The 22,500-nt window shown below is 50.4% G+C and overlaps 1 protein-coding gene across 2 annotated transcripts in view; it reads left to right on the top strand.

Moving 5' to 3' along the window:
* Positions 1-22,500, top strand: part of LOC123754332 (uncharacterized PE-PGRS family protein PE_PGRS54) — a 139,575-nt gene that overhangs the window by 33,954 nt on the left and 83,121 nt on the right. For both annotated transcript variants that reach the window (XM_069326409.1, XM_069326407.1), the window contains exon 2: positions 5,917-5,969. The gene's annotated coding sequence lies outside the window, so the exon portion shown is untranslated. The remainder of the gene's footprint in view (positions 1-5,916; positions 5,970-22,500) is intronic.

The raw sequence follows: 22,500 nt of genomic DNA, 5'->3' as shown, positions 1-22,500 counted from the left end.
AGTTCGAAGTAGTACGGGCTATGGCGAGCCCGTAGTGGACTTACCTGGCACAGGAGAGGGGCGATGAGTGCCATCGAGCAGATCCAAGCTCTTGGGCCACCAGCTGTGGGGTGGGGGGAGGGGGCGTAGCTCATCTTGGAGTAATCTTTTTAGCATTGTGTCTTCTAACATTCTGGTCACGTGTTCCACACCCGTGTGTCTGTGCTTGTGGTCCGGTGTTCAGTGGGTGAATGTTCAGCAGTTCATGCCTCAATTACTCCCATAAATCACCCCCTCCCCCCCCCCCCGATCTCCCCCACCACACCCCCAACATCCCACCTCCTCCCCACCCCCTATCCTGCCCCCCCCCCTTAACCACTGCTGAACTTGACCCTTGAGGAAGGGTGGGGGGGGGGGAAGGGGGTTTACCAGAATATGACCTTGACAGGATGAAAAGTGCCATCAGGATTTTTTTTTACATCATGATGAGGTAGATTCCAGGTGAGTGGGTGGGTGGGTGGGGGGGGTGAGGGGAGGGCCAGTCACCACCTGGGGGGAGGGGGGAAGGGGGGGGAGGAATGAGTGGTCCACCAGTCAGCGGGGACTATAAGCTGGTGGAGACATTTGAGGAGACTTTGATGCAGGGTTGAGTAGTGATCCAAGCTGGCGGGGGTCGTATCCCCGGGTCGTTGGTGTGTGTCCCTTCAGGTACTCGGAGACCAGTCGGGAGACATCTCCCGTCACGCAGGGTGCAGCAGCACCTCCACAGATCTCCAGTATCAGCTCTTGATACTGGTAATGGCTCAAAAGAGCCACCACTTACGGGCTATTCATGCCCGTGCCACCTTTTGGGTGGCTTAATCTTTATCAATCACTCAATCTTGGAGATCATATTTCCTGTCTTGCTCGAAGGTAGCCATCTTGCTCCGTGTGTGTGTGTGTGTGTGTGTGTGTGTGTGTGTGTGTGTGTGTGTGTGTGTGTGTGTGTGTGTGTGTGTGTGTGTGTGTATTTACTATTTGTATCTGCAGAATCGAGCTATTAGCTCTTGGACTCCACCTTTCTAACCAATTTATTTTTCCTCTACTATATCTACTACATATATTTCTCTAACACACACGCACACACACACACATCCCCAGGAAGCAGCCTGTAGCAGCTGTCTAACTCCCAGGTACCTATTTACTGCTAGGTGAACAGGAGCATGTGGGGTGAAAGAAACTGTGCCAATTTGTTTCTGCCTCGACCGGGAATCGAACCCGGGGACTTAGGTCTACGAACCCCGAGCTATACGATTCTATAGTAGCTATAGAAACTACTATAATTTCCACTTGTATGCTTGTACTATTACCTTATGCATTAGGTATAGTCCTTTCGATACTTTGTACGTAGGGATCATATCTCTTCTAGTTCTTTATTTTGTAGAGCTAAATTTATTTCTATTAATTGGCGTCATTATTCAGTTCCCTTATGTCCGGTACCATTCCTGTGAAATATTTCTCAGCATTCATAAGCTTCTTTTTGTACTTTAGGAAGTGTGAACTCAACCCGTGCGCTGCATGTTTGTATACTGGTCTGACGTAGGTTGTATCCCGTGGTGTGAATGACTCCTTTCTTACTGATCTAATGTTTATCAATAAATTGGCTAGTGTTACATACGATATAGTTCATCATATCTGTTTGTGTGTGCTTGTTGCTTGGGTCATCTATGCCACAGAGGCACTGTGTCACATAGTGCCTCTACGTGAGGGTAAAGGCACTATCTCCCCCTCACAACTCACCAGGACCTCCCCCACACAGTAGTGTGGTGCAGTAGCTGCCTGGTGTGGACCAAGGGCGGTGCTGCCTCCGGCTCACCACTTGCCTTGTATTCTTCTCGCACGTAATGCTGATTGATGATAGGGAGGTGTGTGTGTGTGAGGGAGGGAGAGAGAGAGAGAGAGAGAGAGAGAGAGAGAGAGAGAGAGGGAGAGAGAGAGAGAGAGAGATAGGAGAACGTGTAGCAAGTGTAGTGATAGTGTGTGAGTAGTTCATGGTGCCAGCTGCAGAGTGTGCCAAGGGTGTGCCAAGTGTATGGCACTGTGAGTGGCACTCATTAAAGCCTGGCTCGTGTCCATCCTTGCAGACGACGCCAAGCTAATGACTGTAAGCGAGGAGGACTGCAGGCAGTACACACTCCAGGAGTGACCAAACAAATGGTGGGTAAAATTACCCCCCCCCCCCCAAGCACGTGTAAGGTGAAGAAGGTGGGAAAGGAGCTAAGGAACACCAGGAGGAGTCTTCACCATAAGAGGAAGACAACCTCAAGACGCCAGAGGTCATCCTAACACTATACTTCACATTTCTAAACTTTTCCCTTCACTTGAACTTCTTCACCATCTGCACGACCCCCCCTCCCTCCCCCCACACAACAAACAACACCCCATAAGCACACATTAAAGAGTAACATCAGCACCATATGTGAAACTACCAATCATTAGAACTTCCTTTATAAACTTAAATATGGATCATTTCAAAACAGTTTAGACAAGCTAAGATAGATCAATACTGTGATTTGCAGCACCGGCCTGGAACCCCACACCTTGTGAAGCATAAAACCCAAATTGAAAAAGTACAGAGGTTTACAACATGATTGGTGCCAGAGCTAAGATAATTAAGCCCTCAGGACAGGTTAAGGGAACTAGATCTCACAGACCCTAGACGAGAGACGAGGCAAAGGAGATATGATCCCAACACACAAGATACTGTGAGAAATAGGTAAGGTGGACAAGGACAGCCTTACTAAACTGAGAGAAGTAAAGTAAGAGGACATATAGGAGTATACGGAAGAAGGCCTATTGGCCAATACGAGGCAGATTCTATTTACATCCACCAAAACTTATTCATTTATGTCTAACCTGCGTCTGAAACAACCCAGCCATCCCACATCTGTAATGTTACCCAGCAATTTGACCAGACCACACACTAGAAGGTGAAGGGACGACGACGTTTCAGTCCGTCCTGGACCATTCTCACAATCGACTTGAGAATGGTCCAGGACGGACCGAAACGTCGTCGTCCCTTCACCTTCTAGTGTGTGGTCTGGTCAGCTTACATTAGCCACGTTATTGTGACTCATCGCCTGCTTACCCAGTAAATTTTTGTCCATAATTCACAACCCTATTTCAAAACCAGGATTTACCCAAGACCTTCCAGAGTCTACACTTATCCACTGGAAGCTGGAGACCAGCGAGTGGAAGATGCACTCTTTGTCAAGCGTTATATGACAAAGAGTGCTGGGAAGACGGGACACCACGAGCGTAGCTCTCATCCTGTAACTACACTTAGGTAATTACACTTAGGTAATTACATGTAAGGAAGTACCCGCCCCAGGCAGGGGGGGTGGGGGGTGCACTCAGAGAAGGTGTGGAAGCCACCTACTCGAGTCCCTCTACATAACTCCCCCCCACCCCCACCCCCTCCCTCGACAGGCCGTGCCTGGGGAAGGGTCCGTGTTGGCTCACCGTGAGTGGTCAGTGTGGTGTTGGAGAGGTGGTGGTGGTGTTGGCGTGGGTGGGAAGTGAGCCCAGCAGAGCGCGGGAACTCCTGCCTCTTACTATCCCCCCCCCCCCCCCCCAAGGGGCAGCTCCTGCAGGTGGCGCCCCTCGGGGCCGGGGGGGGGGGGAGACATGCTCCTCCTCTACATAACTGGTAATCGAAGGTCTTTGACAACTTTCAGGTCTTTCCCAATCCTTCAGCTCGTCAGAGGCCGTAAAAATACGTTAAGAAATAATGAATAGCTTTAAAATATAGAACGAGTCACGCCTCTGGAAGGTATTTTTCCCGGAGAGTCTTCGCTCTCCTTATTGGGGGGAACTATGAAGACCCAGAAGAGACACTCCCCAGCACAGTGTTGGGGGCGCTGATAACGCCTGTCACCGACCTTAGTGCCAGCGCGCGTCCATAGATGGCGCTGGTACCATCCCCTATCGTCATGTATTTCCATTGACTGTTTCATTCAGATTTGTTTCTGCTCAGCGGGACGGCGTAACAGAACTGTTGTGGCTTGTGTGATGAATGCGTCATACAGTCCTGGCTGCGTCAACCTCAACCGGTTCAGGCAACTGTCAACTGCACACGTCTGAAAGACGACTCAGGTTTTAGAATGTGACGTTAAAATCATTGTAACCATTTTGTAAAGTGATTTGTAATGGTTATTACATTAATGGTGCCGTTCAGTGGTCAGCCAATGGGGGAGGCGGCTGTGTGTGTCCTAGACACACGGTGTGTGTCCTAGACACACGGTGTGTGTCATAATGTGTCCTAGAGACACATAATGTGTCCTAGAGACACATAATGTGTCCTAGAGACACATTATGTGTCTGGATCACACTCTACATAACAGCAGATATAACAAGGCTATAGTAGGCGGAGCATAAAGAGCTTCATAGTGCCATAGACTTTATGGCACTATGGCATTGAGTGCCAAGCCATAAACCCCAGCAGCGAGGCAGGGAGGTGGGCACCAACTACCTTCTGCCTCTTGGGGTTGGCAACTGGCATGACATTCAGGGCAAGATGACCTGTGTCAAGGTTCAGTCTTCCAGGACCAGTCAGTCGTCTCAGATGACTCCACCAACTGTGTCCTTCTCAAGTGGGTCGTTAGAAGTGGTCGCTGGTAGTGACATAATTAACATATCGGACGCAGCTCACGTTAAATGGGTTGTTTTAACTAAGTACTTTGTCTCAGTATTTACTACAGAACAACTTGATATGCCTGAACAAATCTATATAGGCGTTCAGGAGGAGAAATTGCCTGGTTTAGTGGTTAATAGGGAAGAATTTATTAAACAAATATGAAAATAAATTCTAGAAATTCAAAAAGGTCAGAGAAAATATTTGTCAAGTGAACAAATCCACAAAGGCCCTGACGAGGATTCGAACCTCTTTTTGTGGATTTGTTCATTTGATGCATCACGTTAGTGTGATCTCTGTGTGTGATTTGTCAAGTGTTTGAAGAATGTAAAGAAGAGCTTAGTTAGTCCTCGTCTCACATGTTTAATAAACCATGAGAGTGGAGCTGAGTACTGTGTCGTGGAGGGTTGCTAATGTGGTGCACATTTTATAGCTGGGCGATACATATGGGGCACAGCAATAACGGCAACTGCAGAACACCCATATAACTGATGATTGATTGATGAAGATTAAGCCACCCAAAAGGTGGCACGGGCATGAATAGCCCGTAAACACACCCATATGCGAGGCAGTTCCTATTTATATCACCCAACCACTTGGGCTGGACTGTAGAACGACGGTCTCGCTCCATGCAGGTCAGCGTTCAATCCCCGACCGTCCAAGTGGTTGGGCACCATTCCTTACCCCCGTCCCATCCCAAATCCTTATCCTAACCCCTTCCCAGCGCTATATAGTCGTAATGGCTTGGCGCTTTTTCTTGATAATTCCCCCTTATATTTATATCCACCCAAGCTCGTCCATATATATATATATATATGTCTAACCTACGCTGGAAGCTATCCATCGAGCCCATGTTTATAGTGTTACCCGGTAATGTATTCCATAAACCAACATCTCCGAACCAGTATTTACCCAGGACTTTCATGAATCTAAACTTCTTCAGTTTATATCCATTGTTTCGAGTTGTGTTTTGTGTTGATATATTTAAAACTAAACTGTATTACCTGATCGGGATTTAACAAGGACAGAATACAGCTGAAGAATACCATTATATGTTGTATATATGTATATGTATTATGTATACACCGAGAAGCGGGTTATACATATTTAACTAAAGCGTTTAGCGTCAACAAATGTATTACGTAAAAAGTATAGTTTACTTAATTATGTATTGATGTGTTTGTTAAACTTGTACCTGTATGGTTTTTTTATTAATTGTATTGACAAATTATGGCATTGTGATTATTTGATGTTTTTAATTGCAGGTGAGCGGGAGGTGAGGCTGGTGAAGTGGTCACCTGGCCGGCCACCTGTACAGGTGAGTAGTGAGGTAGGCCTATCCTGCCCCCCCCCCTGGCACTTGTTGTAGGCCTCATTCACTCTCATTGTCACAGTCTCTCTCTCTCTCTCTCTCTCTCTCTCTCTCTCTCTCTCTCTCTCTCTCTCTCTCTCTCTCTCTCTCTCTCTCTCTCTCTCTCTCTCTCTCTCTCTCATCCAAAAGCTCTTTATCATATCACTGTACCACCGACTCATTCCCACGCTCATTCATCTTTATTAGCTCTCTCACGCTTACTCAACCGTCACTCACACACACACACTTAAGGGTGTCATTCCACATATGTATATTTTTCCCAAATGGTGGTGTTTGGAGTGGTGGTAGGTGTGGGTAGGGTGGTCGTGGTTGTGGATGGGTGTGGTAGGGTGGTGGTAGTGATGACTTTTCTGGAGCAATTCACGCCCGACCCCTGACATAGGTCCCCCCTAGTCACGCCCCCCACCCCTGCATCTCTGCCCCCCCCTGCATCTCTGCCCCCCCCCCCCCTTGTCAGTCCTCAACCACCCACCCAGCCTCCCCTTCTGCCCCCCCTCCCTCCCTCTCCTCACATTCCTCTCCAACTAAAGATTTTGAGAACGTTCAACTGTTCCTAATTCATGGTCGGGAAATTTTATGTTGACATAAATCATGTTGGTTCTGGCTCTCTCCCCCCCCCCTCCCTCCCCCCCTCTCTCTCTCTCTCTCTCTCTCTCTCTCTCTCTCTCTCTCTCTCTCTCTCTCTCTCTCTCTCTCTCTCTCTCTCTCTCTCTCTCTCTCTCGCGCTCTCTCTCTCTCTCTCTCTCTCTCTCTCTCTCTCTCTCTCTCTCTCTCTCTCTCTCTCTCTCTCTCTCTCTCTCTCTCTCTCTCTCTCTCTCACTCTCTCTCTCTCTCTCTCTCTCTCTCTCTCTCTCTCTCTCTCTCTCTCTCTCTCTCTCTCTCTCTCTCTCTCTCTCTCTCTCTCTCTCTCCTGTGTGTGTGCTCACCTAGATGTGTTTGTGAGGTTGAGAGTCAGTTGCTGACCTCACCCGAACATTTTAGTGTTTAAAGCAATAACTTAATTTACATGTTTTTCACATATTTACATTTACAGTTGTGCACATGTGTGTGTGTGTGTGTGTGTGTATACCTCTGGCTTTCTTAAAGATATCATGTAAGGCTTCGGAGTTCAAGTCATGTATTGAGAAGTAACCGACACTACTCCCCACGAAAGAGTAACACCACGTAATACTGTGTCTTGTGCCAAACATGTGACAAATAATTGTCTCAGGAACAATATCATTTAAACTGAGATACATTCTAAACAACTCCTGACTGTTCCCTCAATCCTCCACATAAATCTTCTCACAGTATGTGGCTCAGTTGTCGCGTCAATAATCTTATGAAACTGAAAGGTCTCTCTGAACCCTGACCTGACTGTTAACTATAGTCCCAGTTGGAAAGGTGTACAAGTCTCTATACATTATACACCCATTAATGTCAAGCAAACCTATAGTACTGGAACTATGAGATGCACACCACTAGAAGCTATTGACAGTCACCTGTCAATAAAGCACCTGTCCCACAGATGGCTCTACCAAGTTATCTTAGCAGTGGGTGATGGGGGTGGGAGTGACGGTAATAAGGGGGGGGAGGTGATTGGGCAGTTTGTGCGGCAATTCGAGGCCATTCAGACACCCAATTGGTCGTTAGGTTATCTCCAAGTGGCCGTGGGGTGGTTTGAGGGAGACACACTGCTTGTTATCAGCTTTAATTGGCTGGTTCTGAGCGTCTTAATTACCCATCTGTGTGTGTAGTTCACTTTAAGATAAAGGTTTGGCGGGAGTGAAGTGTGATATTTGAAGGATATTTAATGTGGGATATATCTTTTGTACTGTTTTTCTTCACTATCTCTCTCTCTCTCTCTCTCTCTCTCTCTCTCTCTCTCTCTCTCTCTCTCTCTCTCTCTCTCTCTCTCTCTCTCTCTCTCTCTCTCTCTCTCTCTCTCTCTCTCTCTTATGACCAAACGACAACTCAGCAGTTGGAGAAGCGGCGACGTTTCGGTCCGTCTTGGACCATTCTCAAGTCGAGTGGATAATTGAAATATTTTTATAGCGTCGACTCAAGCAGTCAGGAACAGTCCGACAGACAGACACGCAAACAAGCGTAGAGTGCCAGAGGTCAGGTAGGGTGCCAGAGGTCAGGTAGGGTGCCAGAGGTCAGGTATGGTGCCAGAGGTCAGGTATGGTGCCAGAGGTCAGATAGGGTGCCAGAGGTCAGGTATGGTGCCAGAGGTCAGGTAGGGTGCCAGAGGTCAGGTATGGTGCCAGAGGTCAGGTAGGGTGCCAGAGGTCAGGTAGGGTACCTGAGGTCAGATAGGGTGCCAGAGGTCAGGTATGGTGCCAGAGGTCAGGTAGGGTGCCAGAGGTCAGGTATGGTGCCAGAGGTCAGATAGGGTGCCAGAGGTCAGGTATGGTGCCAGAGGTCAGGTAGGGTGCCAGAGGTCAGGTAGGGTACCTGAGGTCAGATAGGGTGCCAGAGGTCAGGTATGGTGCCAGAGGTCAGATAGGGTGCCAGAGGTCAGGTATGGTGCCAGAGGTCAGATAGGGTGCCAGAGGTCAGGTATGGTGCCAGAGGTCAGGTAGGGTGCCAGAGGTCAGGTAGGGTACCTGAGGTCAGATAGGGTGCCAGAGGTCAGGTATGGTGCCAGAGGTCAGATAGGGTGCCAGAGGTCAGGTATGGTGCCAGAGGTCAGATAGGGTGCCAGAGGTCAGGTATGGTGCCAGAGGTCAGGTAGGGTGCCAGAGGTCAGGTATGGTGCCAGAGGTCAGGTAGGGTGCCAGAGGTCAGGTAGGGTGCCTGAGGTCAGGTAGGGTGCCAGAGGTCAGGTAGAGTGCCAGAGGTCAGGTAGGGTGCCAGAGGTCAGGTAGGGTGCCAGAGGTCAGATAGGGTGCCAGAGGTCAGGTATGGTGCCAGAGGTCAGGTAGGGTGCCAGAGGTCAGGTATGGTGCCAGAGGTCAGGTAGGGTGCCAGAGGTCAGGTATGGTGCCAGAGGTCAGGTAGGGTGCCAGAGGTCAGGTAGGGTGCCTGAGGTCAGGTAGGGTGCCAGAGGTCAGGTAGAGTGCCAGAGGTCAGGTAGGGTGCCAGAGGTCAGGTAGGGTGCCAGAGGTCAGGTAGGGTGCCAGAGGTCAGGTATGGTGCCAGAGGTCAGGTAGGGTGCCAGAGGTCAGGTAGGGTGCCAGAGGTCAGGTAGGGTGCCAGAGGTCAGGTATGGTGCCAGAGGTCAGGTATGGTGCCAGAGGTCAGGTAGGGTGCCAGAGGTCAGGTAGGGTGCCAGAGGTCAGGTAGGGTGCCAGAGGTCAGGTAGGGTGCCAGAGGTCAGGTAGGGTGCCAGAGGTCAGGTATGGTGCCAGAGGTCAGGTAGGGTGCCACAGGTCAGGTAGGGTGCCTGAGGTCAGGTAGGGTGCCAGAGGTCAGGTAGGGTGCCAGAAGTCAGATAGGGTGCCAGAGGTCAGGTAGGGGTGCCAGAGGTCAGGTAGGGTACCTGAGGTCAGATAGGGTGCCAGAGGTCAGGTATGGTGCCAGAGGTCAGGTAGGGTGCCACAGGTCAGATAGGGTGCCAGAGGTCAGGTAGGGTGCCAGAGGTCAGGTAGGGTGCCAGAGGTCAGGTAGGGGTGCCAGAGGTCAGGTAGGGGTGCCAGAGGTCAGGTAGGGATGCCAGAGGTCAGGTAGGGTGCCAGAGGTCAGGTAGGGGTGCCAGATACCAATATCAGTATACCCTCAACAATTATATATCACCAGACGAGTTTCAAATTCCAGTGATACTATAAACATAACAGCTGTCAATTAAGGGTCAACAGCAGTTCGCTGTCAATTACAGGTGTCTAGTTGCTTAGTCTTCACCACAGCAGTGTTCACTAGGTCACGAGACGAGAGTTATGTCACTACCTCGACCCAGTGACAACCAACTGGTCGAGGTGAACTTACCCCCTGACATTAGTCCTCACTCTCTGTGTCTCCCTGTGTCTCTACTCCTTTGTATCTTCTTCCTCTGTGTGTCTTTCCTGTGTGTGTGTCTCCTCTCAGTGTCTCCTCTTAGTTATCTCCCTATGGACCTATGAGTTATGTCCTCCGGACTGCTATACAGTACGGTTCACATGCAAATGATATTTACTGTGGTTGTGCATGCTTAACCTCTTCGTTAGACGGTCGTACAACACAATAGATCAAGTCTGTTACCCCATCAACGGCTTCAGAGTCCGTATATCCTTGTCATGTGTCCATATATCCTAGTCATGTGCCCATATGTCTATTTATCCTGGCAAGCTGAGTCCATTCTCTGTTATCAGTTACGTTTTCTGTTATCAGTTTTCATTAACTATCAGAAAAAACGTGAACGTGTGGGACAGACTATTTCATATTTTAATTCCGTTTTCTCTCACTTATAACGAGAGAAACTAGTTTAGTTGTCGATTGTCAGATGCAAAGGGACTCTATTAGAGTTACTGAGGTCTTCCTTGGCCATTAGGACACACATACTGGCCGGAGGCACCAGTGTTTGGCCAGCCCCTTGTCACCAGCGTTCCCTACGTCAATAACCTGGGGTACTAACTTGTCAGAACCTAATATACCCGAGGATCCACCGACAGAAAACTGCCATTTTCTGTAAGTTTTTGGCCTTGGGGAAGTTACGGGTCAAAATGCGATGTTGTCTTCAGGAGAACGGCGCTCTGTGCGCTCTACACTACACAGTGTAGAGCGCTTAGAGATCTATGCGCTCTACACTACACAGTTTATTAACCAAAATCATATATTATTTTTCGTACAATATTTTGGAACAGACAGGGCGAAAGACAGACCGTCCGACGAAACAGACACGAGACAGGGATGAACCCGGGGTTGCCAGAGGGCCAATCAGTGCATGCTTCATAAGGTAATTAGAGGCCGTGTCCGAGATTAATGAGCCAGACGCAGTTACTGCTCCCTCCAGTGGCTGAGAAATTATACCCCCCTTCCCTCCCTCCCCCCCCCCTCCCCCCCTCAGCTGACTTGGTTGGACCTAAACCCCCCTCCCACAGTCCCCCCCCCCCTCCCCTCTCTCCAACAAAACAAAAACAGACTAGCCAGAGGCATAAGGCTCAAACTAATGTATATATATGTAGCATTCATCACTGTGTCATCAATCACCGTCTAATTCATCCAAACCGGTGACCTTTGCCCCCTCCTTACCTCCTGGCAGTTCGTATAGCTGTGACCTCGGGGTACGTCCTCGTATTACCGTATTCCCAGCGCCTTCAAGTTTAAATTTAGTGACGGTTACGACCGTTATTTCCGTTATTTACCCGGCGGCTGGCGGGTTACGCCCTTATGGTCGCCCTTATTGGGTGTTGCCGCAGGAATGCTTATGAGTGTGTTGAACACACGAGTGTGTTGAACACATGAGTATGTTGAGCACGTGAGTGTGTTGTGTGAGCGATTTTGTATATGTTAATCATGTCTCCCCTAACTTTTCTGCCTTCCAGCAACGTGACATGCAATTCACGCAGCTTTTCATCGTAACTCATACCTGGTAATTCTGGGACCAGTCTGGTGGCATACACTTGAACCTTATCCAGCTTCGTCTTGTGTTTGACGAGGTCCGGGCTCCATGCCGGAACTGCATACTCCTGGATGGATCCGATATAAGTGGTATACAAGGTTCTAAACGATTCCTTGCACTAATTTCTAAAATCAGTTCTGAATTGTTAGTCAGCCTTGCATACGCCGCTGATGATATCCTTTTTTGGTTTGCTTCAGGAGGCAAGTTTGGTGTGATATCAACTCCTAGATCATTCTCTCTCTCTGTCCGTTTCATGAAGGATTTTGTCTACCATTCGGTATCCTGTGTCTGGCCTGCTGTTCCCTTCATAGTGCTTCCGTTCCTTCTTTTAGTATCCATGGTGAGTATTCCGTCTGCACCAACACCCTTCACCGCCACAGTTCAAGCAAATGCTTCCTTACCTTCCCACTGATGATCTCAGACTCCTCCAGTGGTGTCTGGTTGGATACTTTCTGTCTTAGTCCAGGAACTTCTTTTTGCTCTATTATGAAGACCTCCTGGAATCTCTTATGGAGTGCCTCACACACCTCCTTGTCGTTTGCAGTGAACCCGTCTGCCTCCATCCTCAGTTTCACTGCCCCCTTCCTTCACTGTTGTTTTCCTCCTGGTGTGCCTGTTCACCAACTTGGGTTGGGTTTTTGGCTTTATTTGTTGTCATTTTCGTACTGTCTTTCGTACTTTTCGCATTTTTCGTACTCCAGCTGTGCTCACACACCTGCCGTACTCACACACCTGCTGTGCCCACACCTGCTGTGCTCACAGGGAGTGGGTCAGGGTTGCAGCTATATACGAGGAGGAGGAAGAGCGATCATTGAACACGACCACCAGGGACCAGGTGTGGCCAGGGGCCAGGTGTGGCACAGGGACCAGATGTGGCACAGGGACCAGGTGTGGCCCAGGGGCCAGGTGTGGCCCAGGGACCAGGTGTGGCCAGGGACCAGGTGTGGCCAGGGACCAGCTGTGGCCAGGGACCAGGTGTGGCACAGGGGCCAGGTGTGGCACAGGGACCAGGTGTGGCACAGGGACCAGGTGTAGCCAGGGACCAGGTGTAGCCAGGGACCAGGTGTGGCACAGGGACCAGGTGTAGCCAGGGACCAGGTGTGGCACAGGGACCAGGTGTGGCACAGGGACCAGGTGTGGCACAGGGACCAGGTGTAGCCAGGGACCAGGTGTAGCCAGGGACCAGGTGTGGCACAGGGACCAGGTGTGGCACAGGGACCAGGTGTAGCACAGCCTAAGAGGTCAACCGACACCCGGCCAGTGCCTCCGTGTATGCCCCTGTAGGGCCACCCAGGGCCACCTCCTCCTCACCTGTGTTGACACCAAATGTTCCCCCCCCCCCACACCCCCTCCCAGACCTACAATTGCTGGCGCGAACACTGTTATTATTCTCTATGAAAGAAGATGCAAATGAGCACGTGTATGTAGGTGGTGAGTCAGGTGTGGGGGGTGGGTCAGGTGTGGGGGGGGGGGTAGGTCAGGTGTGGGTGGTGATTGAGTTGAGGCGACAATTAAAGACATAAATCATCACCTCGTCAAGTGTCATTCCAAACGAGTTTGTGGTGTTTACTGATTATACACCTGATAGTGAAGTGCTTTTTGGGACACATGTGGTGTTGGTGGTGGGGGGGGGGTGTTGCATTAGTGGGCGTGTTGTGTTAGGAAGGTGTTGATGGTGGTGTTGAGAGGAAGGGGAGGTGACACAGAGAGAGATTGTCACTGAAAGGAGCCGGGCTGGCACCAGAGCCACACCCCCTCCCCATACACACACCTGGCTTCCCCCCCCCTCCCCATCGGCTATTGTCTCGCCTCCCACATATGCCCTCTCCTACCCACCCCCCCATCCCCCCACTCACCCCCAACTCTTGGTATTCCCTGCCTTTTAGAATCTATTTTTGGAGCATAATGCAATCAGTCGGGCATCTCCAGAGAACAAGGGAAGTGTTCGTGCTTGTAGCCTCGGACTTTACCAGGGTTTATGGTGTGTTGAAACACCCTGGTGCCTGGCACACTGGTGCTTGGCACCTGTGGAGCCTGGCACACTGGTGCCTGGCACCTGTGGAGCCCGGCACACTCCAGGTGGACGTCAACACCACACCATTCTGCGCCACACATTAGGGGATAAAATACCCAACCTGAGCAAGACGTGACGCTACCACACCATGTGTGTGGTGACGGAGCCACACAATGTGTGTGTGGTGACGGAGCCACACCATGTGTGTGTGGTGACGGAGCCACACCATGTGTGTGTGGTGACGGAGCCACACCATGTGTGTGTTGACGGAGCCGCACCATGTGTGTGTGGTGACGGAGCCACACCATGTGTGTGGTGACGGAGCCACACCATGTGTGTGTGGTGACGCTGTGGTGACGATATGTGTTACGGAATTGCCAATTAAGAGCACGGACAGAGACTTCGACACAAAGGATTCTCCCGGACGGTGAAGCTGTTACTACCCGCACCGCGCAGGCCAGTGAGGGGAACAGGGGGGAGGGGGAGGAAGAGGGGAGAGGAAGTGGTGGTGGACAGAGGAAGAGTCACTACTCCTAGGTCAAGACAGCCGCTTCCTGCAGGCTGAGAAGTGTAGTGACCTTGGGGCCATCTGGGTCATGGCACTCCATATGGTCCATAGGGGCTGGCCTGGCACTGTTGTAATGGTCACTACACCCACACCCTGGGGTCTGTGTGTACACCCCCCCTCCCCCCTGGGGTCTGTGTGTACACCCCCCCCCCTCCCCCTGGGGTCTGTGTGTGTACACCTCTGCTACACTCTCCTGGTCCTTAGTAACACATGGTGTGAGAGCAAAGTGAAAACGAAAAGTTACATTTCTTCCTTATTCTGGCGTGGGGTTCACCTGGTACACACCTGCTACACACCTGGTACACAGTTGGTACACACCTGGTACACAGCTGCTACACACCTGGTACACAGTTGGTACACACTTGGTACACACCTGCTACACACCTGGTACACAGTTGGTACACACTTGGTACACACCTGCTACACACCTGGTACACAGTTGGTACACACCTGGTACACAGTTGGTACACACCTGGTACACAGTTGGTACTCACTTGGTACACACCTGCTACACACCTGGTACACACCTGCTACACAGTTGGTACACACCTGGTACACAGTTGGTACACACCTGGTACACAGCTGCTACACACCTGGTACACAGCTGCTACACACCTGGTACACACCTGCTACACAGCTGGTACACACCTGGTACACAGCTGCTACACACCTGGTACACACCTGGTACACAGCTGCTACACACCTGGTACACACCTGGTACACAGCTGCTACACACCTGGTACACACACAGACACACATGATGCATCTCCGGTGAATGGGAACTGCCTCCAGTATTGTTATTTTAACCGTGTTCTCGCTGCTTGCGTTATGTTGCTTAACGTTGCTATTAATGTTTAAGACACACACGAAGACCAACTAAACCAAACTAAGATGCGAGCCGCTCACAATACCCGCCGGTATATCATTCAACACCCAACATTGACTCTGGCGCACTGAGTGTGTGTCGGAGTGCCTCTCCAGGGGGGATGGGGGTCGTGTGTGAGTGTGTGTGTCGGAGTGCCTCTCCAGGGGGGATGGGGTCGTGCGTGAGTGTGAGTGTGTGTCGGAGTGCCTCTCCAGGGGGGATGGGGGTCGTGTGTGAGTGTGTGTGTCGGAGTGCCTCTCCAGGGGGGATGGGGTCGTGCGTGAGTGTGAGTGTGTGTCGGAGTGCCTCTCCAGGGGGGATGGGGGTCGTGTGTGAGTGTGTGTCGGAGTGCCTCTCCAGGGGGGATGGGGGTCGTGTGTGAGTGTGTGTGTCGGAGTGCCTCTCCAGGGGGGGATGGGGGTCGTGTGTGAGTGTGAGTGTGTGTCGGAGTGTCTCTCCAGGGGGGATGGGGTCGTGTGTGAGTGTGAGTGTGTGTCGGAGTGCCTCTGCAGGGGGATGGGGGTCGTGTGTGAGTGTGAGTGTGTGTCGGAGTGCCTCTCCAGGGGGATGGGGGTCGTGTGTGAGTGTGAGTGTGTGTCGGAGTGCCTCTCCAGGGGGGATGGGGTCGTGTGTGAGTGTGAGTGTGTGTCGGAGTGCCTCTCCAGGGGGGATGGGGTCGTGTGTGAGTGTGTGAAGGAGCGAGGATAGTCCGTCTCTCTAGGGGCTAGAGAGACATCCCTAATCCTTATCCTGGTCCCTTCCAAGTGCTATATAGTCGTAATGGCCTGGCGCTTTCTGCTGATCGTTTTCTTCCCTTCCCTTATCCCAGATCCTTATCCTCATAGATTGATTGATTGGTGAAGATCATTTACAGGTTTGAATAGCCCCGTAAGTGTTCTCGTAACCCTTCCAAGTGACTATATAATCGTGCTTGCTTAGTGCCTCACCAAACACCCACAAAATAATCCACCTGGGCTACCGTACTCCTCTATAAGTTACTTGTAAATAATCCCACTCAACTGGAGACACAAACTGCAGAAGCTTAGATTTGGGATCATTCGAGTGTTTCAAGCGTAGGGATCACCCGGGTGTTTCAAGCGTAGGGATCACCCGGGTGTTTCAAGCGCAGGGATCACCCGGGTATTTCAAGCGTAGGGACCACCCGGGTGTTTCAAGCGTAGGGACCACCCGGGTGTTTCAAGCGTAGGGATCACCCGGGTGTTTCAAGCGTAGGGACCACCCGGGTGTTTCAAGCGTAGGGACCACCCGGGTGTTTCAAGCGTAGGGATCACCCGGGTGTTTCAAGCGTAGGGATCACCCGGGTGTTTCAAGCGTAGGGACCACCCGGGTGTTTCAAGCGTAGGGACCACCCGGGTGTTTCAAGCGTAGGGATCACCCGGGTGTTTCAAGCGCAGGGATCACCCGGGTGTTTCAAGCGTAGGGGTCACCCGGGTGTTTCAAGCGTAGGGATCACCCGGGTGTTTCAAGCGTAGGGATCACCCGGGTGTTTCAAGCGTAGGGATCACCCGGGTGTTTCAAGCGTAGGGATCACCCGGGTGTTTCAAGCGTAGGGACCACCCGGGTGTTTCAAGCGTAGGGATCACCCGGGTGTTTCAAGCGTAGGGATCACCCAAGTGTTTCAAGCGTAGGGATCACCCGGGTGTTTCAAGCGTAGGGATCACCCGGGTGTTTCAAGCGTAGGGACCACCCGGGTGTTTCAAGCGTAGGGACCACCCGGGTGTTTCAAGCGTAGGGATCACCCGGGTGTTTCAAGCGTAGGGATCACCCGGGTGTTTCAAGCGTAGGGACCACCCGGGTGTTTCAAGCGTAGGGACCACCCGGGTGTTTCAAGCGTAGGGATCACCCGGGTGTTTCAAGCGCAGGGATCACCCGGGTGTTTCAAGCGTAGGGATCACCCGGGTGTTTCAAGCGTAGGGATCACCCGGGTGTTTCAAGCGTAGGGACCACCCGGGTGTTTCAAGCGTAGGGATCACCCGGGTGTTTCAAGCGTAGGGATCACCCGGGTGTTTCAAGCGTAGGGATCACCCGGGTGTTTCAAGCGTAGGGATCACCCGGGTGTTTCAAGCGTAGGGATCACCCGGGTGTTTCAAGCGTAGGGACCACTCAAGGGATCACGTAAGGAGTGTGTGTATCACCAAAAGGTCGACATAGTACACTATGGCACAGTGAGAGCCCCCTGGCGACCACACTGTACACTCTCGACTTCTAATGTTTCGACGTCATTTAGGGAACAATAACTTCCCAATCTGGCAATAATTACACAATTAAAACTTCTTTTTTACCCCCAAGTAATTTGACGAGTAATTAAACGCTGGTCACTCTGGGAACCTGACCCGATATTGTTTTTGTTTTTTTTAACATTTCGGGTTATTAAATCATCATTTTGGGAGGAAATTGGAATTGCCTTAGTAAATATATATTGAAATATGTGTGAATTGTTGCCAAGGGTGTGTGTGTGTGTGTGTGTGTGTGTGTGTGTGTGTGTGTGTGTGTGTGTGTGTGTGTGTGTGTGTGTACTCACCTAGTTGTACTCACCTAGTTGTGTTTGCGGGGGTTGACATATGTGGTATACAAAGTTCTGAATGATTCTTTACACAAGTTTCTGAATGCCGTTCGTATGTTGGCCAGCCTGGCATATGCCGCTGATGTTATCCGCTTGATATGTGCTGCAGGAGACAGGTCTGGCGTGATATCAACCCCCAAGTCTTTTTCCTTCTCTGACTCCTGAAGAATTTCCTCTCCCAGATGATACCTTGTATCTGGCCTCCTGCTCCCTACACCTATCTTCATTACATTACATTTGGTTTTGTTAAACTCTATCAACCATTTGTTCGACCATTCCTTCAGCTTGTCTAGGTCTTCTTGAAGCCTCAAACAGTCCTCTTCTGTTTTAATCCTTCTCATAATTTTAGCATCGTCCGCAAACATTGAGAGAAATGAATCGATACCCTCCGGGAGATCATTTACATATATCAGGAATAAGATAGGACCGAGTACAGAGCCCTGTGGGACTCCACTGGTGACTTCACGCCAATCGGAGGTCTCACCCCTCACCGTAACTCTCTGCTTCCTATTGCTTAGATCCTATTGTGTGTGTGTGTGTGTGTGTGTGTGTGTGTGTGTATTCACCTAGTTGTGCTTGCGGGGGTTGAGCTCTGCTCTTTCTGCCCGCCTCTCAACTGTCAGTCAAATGTTTCTACTACTACTACTTTTTTTCCACACCACACCCACACACACCCCAGGAAGCAGCCCGTGACAGCTGACTAACTCCCAGGTACCTATTTACTGCTAGGTAACAGGGGCATAGGGTGAAAGAAACTCTGCCCATCGTTTCTCGCCGGCGTCCAGGATCGAACCCGGGACCACAGGATCACATGCCCAGTGTGCTGTCCGCTCGGCTCCCAACGTCCGAACACTTCCTGAACAAGTGCTTCGCTGACGAATTTTGTTCGAACCACAACGCTATAAATGCTTCACCCACGTACTACAAACACAAATAATCGCCAACAGAACCTAAACACCTAACCTATGCCTATATATACACAATATGCTAATATATTATAATATTAATTTATATTTGAGAAAATTTATGTTTAGAATAAACAGCATGTTAAAATTTATGAATGCGTCTGTGGGGTCGACCGCTGGATGGAATGGACCTGAGTCGAGGACGGGTTGGCATAAACAGAGTTTCGTGGGCGCATGGAATGGACTTTGAACCTTTATTTGGAGGACGGGCTGCATTTTGGACTCTTGCATGAATAGAGAGTCGGACCTGCGATGTATGGAGTCTTTATACATGCGTCAGCTGTATAGTTGTGTAATATGTAACATTTCATCCAATTATTGCCCCGCGCCATGTTGCATTTGCTCCTAGTTATATTATTATTAATTGTTTAGTCTCCCTTTATCTGTGTTTTTGGTGCTCGTTATTGAAGTGGGATAAGCCTTATCCAACCACCCGGTTGGTTCTGTGTCATTGTGATGCTCAATATAACAATTGTGGCTGTGTATTATATTATTATATTTGTCTTTCTTTATAATGTGTGTCACGGATAATTCCATAGTGATTTATTTAATTTGGTCTTGCATAAAACTTTTTAATCTTTATGATTTTAATTGTGATTTTTATTTATTCTTTATTGTCAATAATCAACAGTTATCATATTTTACTTTGATTATTACCTAAGTTTACTGTTGTTTTTCGTGTCTTATTTTCTTAATAACTAATGTCAGCTTCGTGTCATGAATGTGATCAGGTTTTCAGAACAAGTTCATTGTTAACTGCTGGTTTGCATTCCATTTGTCTGTATTTAAGATCTGAGGATGAATACTATAATGAGTATATTGGATTGTTAGGGATTTGTAATTGAAAAGTAAATATTTTAATTAAACAAGATGTTCGTATTGGCAAATTGTGTTCCTGTTTATATATATATATATATATATATATATATATAATATATAATATATGGACACCCCAGATCTGTCTTCTTACCCCCTCCTCCCCTGCCCCGAACTTCGCCTAACAAGCTGTATTAGGTAATTACTCTGCGACTGACCAATCAGCGCTCTGCCTGCGGAGACACCTGGGCCCATCGCCCCCCCCCCGTCTTTTACCCATCCTCCCTCTCACACACCCCCTCCCTTTATCCCTCCTCCCTCTCACCCCCCCCCCTCCCCTATAATACTAGGCGTGCAGTGCTGGGGGGAACTAGGCACCCTCATTAGATTTAGAGGAATTAAAATTGCCCAATTGTAACTGTGTGTGTGGGGGGGGGGGTGAGGGAGGGGGGGCTCTCAACGTTAAACTCCCTGACCAGTTACCCGACCATCAGTATAGCTGGCTATACAGCGAACCTTCCTATAAGGTCATTAGAGTTGCTGCGGCCATTATCAAGGTGTGTTTACTCCGGATAATGTTGCCACAGGTCAGGGGCATCAGCTCCTGGCCCCCGGCTTCTGAACATTGGGCTCTTGCGGTCGTGTGTGTCCTGTATAGTGTATACATTTTCGTATTGTGGGGTGAGAGATGGTTCTTAAGTCCCTCGTATTGACGACTCTGACACCGAATGGCTCTCTCTCACCTCTGGCACTCGTTAATCTGACACCTCTGGAACTGTTTATCTGACACCTCTGGAACTGTTTATCTGACACCTCTGGAGCTGTTTATCTGACACCTCTGGAACTGTTTCTCTGACACCTCTGGAACTGTTTCTCTGACACCTCTGGAGCTGTTTATCTGACACCTCTGGAGCTGTTTATCTGACACCTCTGGAGCTGTTTATCTGACACCTCTGGAGCTGTTTTTCTGACACCTCTGGAGCTGTTTTTATCTGACACCTCTGGAGCTGTTTATTTGACACCTCTGGAGCTGTTTATCTGACACCTCTGGAGCTGTTTATCTGACACCTCTGGAGCTGTTTATCTGACACCTCTGGAGCTGTTTATCTGACACCTCTGGAGCTGTTTTTCTGACACCTCTGGAGCTGTTTATCTGACACCTCGGGAGCTGTTTATCTGACACCTCTGGAGCTGTGTATCTGACACCTCTGGAGCTGTGTATCTGACACCTCTGGAGCTGTTTACCTGACACCTCTGGAACTGTGTATCAGACACCTCTGGAGCTGTGTATCTGACACCTCTGGAGCTGTGTATCTGACACCTCTGGAGCTGTGTATCTGACACCTCTGGAGCTATGTATCTGACACCTCTGGAGCTGTTTATCTGACATCTCTGGAACTGTTTAGCTGACACCTCTGGAGCTGTGTGTCTGACACCTCTGGAGCTGTGTATCTGACACCTCTGGAGCTGTTTAGCTGACACCTCTGGAGCTGTGTATCAGACACCTCTGGAGCTGTGTATCTGACACCTCTGGAGCTGTGTATCTGACACCTCTGGAGCTGTGTATCTGACACCTCTGGAGCTGTTTTCTGACACTGGAGCTGTGTATCTGGCACCTCTGGAGCTGTTTATCTGACACCTCTGGAGCTGTGTATCTGACACCTCTGGAGCTGTGTATCTGACACCTCTGGAGCTGTGTATCTGACACCTCTGGAACTGTTTAGCTGACACCTCTGGAGCTGTGTATCTGACACCTCTGGAGCTGTGTATCTGACACCTCTGGAGCTGTGTATCTGACACCTCTGGAGCTGTGTATCTGACACCTCTGGAGCTGTGTATCTGACACCTCTGGAGCTGTGTATCTGACACCTCTGGAGCTGTGTATCTGACACCTCTGGAGCTGTGTATCTGACACCTCTGGAGCAGTGTATCTGACACTGGTCTGTGTCTCCGTCTGTGCCACCACGTTCCCCGGGTCCTACAAGGCCAAGAGTAAGCTCTCGTGTCAAAAAATAAGTGTAAAAACAACAAACAAGCACAAACACTTGACTGAGTATTTTTTAGTTTCTTAAGGCCAAGTGTGTGAGTGTGTTTGTTAAGGGTTTCGCATCTGGCTTTTAACACGAGGGTGTTCATTGTCGGCACTCTTCCCATCTGGCTCCCCCTGTGCCACCTGGCTCTCTGTGCCACCTGGCTCTCTGTGCCACCTGGCTTTCTGGGTCGCCTGGCTCTTTGTGCCACCTGACTCTGTGCCACCTGGCCCCCTGTGCCACCTGGCCCCTTGTGCCACTTGGTTCTCTGTACCATTTGGCCCCCTGTGCCACCTGGCTCTCTGTGCCACCTGGTCCTCTGTGCCACCTGGTTCTCTGTGCCACCTGGCTCTGTGCCACCTGGCTCTCTGTGCCACCTGGCTCTCTGTGCCACCTGGCTCTCTGTGCCACCTGGCTCTCTGTGCCACCTGGCCCCCTGTGCCATCTGGCTCTCTGTGCCACCTGGCTCTCTGTGCCACCTGGCTCTCTGTGCCACCTGGTTCTCTGTGCCACCTGGTTCTCTGTGCCACCTGGCTCTGTGCCACCTGGCTCTCTGTGCCTCCAGGCTATCTGTGCCACCTGGCTCTCTGTGCCACCTGGCTCTCTGTGCCATCTGGCTCTCTGTGCCATCTGGCTCTCTGTGCCATCTGGCTCTCTGTGCCACCTGGCTCTCTGTGCCACCTGGCTTATCTGTGCCACCTGGCTTTCTGTGCCACCTGACTTTCTGTGCCACCTGGCTCTCTGTGTCACCTGGCTTATCTGTGCCATCTGGCTCTCTGTGCCATCTGGCTCTCTGTGCCACCTGACTCTCTGTGCCACCTGGCTCTCTGTGCCACCTGGCTCTCTGTGCCACCTGGCTTATTTGTGCCACCTGGCTCTCTGTGCCACCTGGCTCTCTGTGCCACCTGGCTCTCTGTGCCACCTGGCTTATCTGTGCCACCTGGCTCTCTGTGCCACCTGGCTTTCTGGGTCGCCTGGCTCTTTGTGCCACCTGACTCTCTGTGCCACCTGGCCCCCTGTGCCACCTGGCCCCTTGTGCCACTTGGTTCTCTGTACCATTTGGCCCCCTGTGCCACCTGGCTCTCTGTGCCACCTGGTCCTCTGTGCCACCTGGTTC

Source organism: Procambarus clarkii, chromosome 18 (genome assembly GCF_040958095.1).
Source record: "Procambarus clarkii isolate CNS0578487 chromosome 18, FALCON_Pclarkii_2.0, whole genome shotgun sequence".
Classification (NCBI taxonomy): Eukaryota; Metazoa; Arthropoda; class Malacostraca; order Decapoda; family Cambaridae; genus Procambarus; species Procambarus clarkii.
This window is presented reverse-complemented; position numbering and strand designations above follow the sequence as displayed.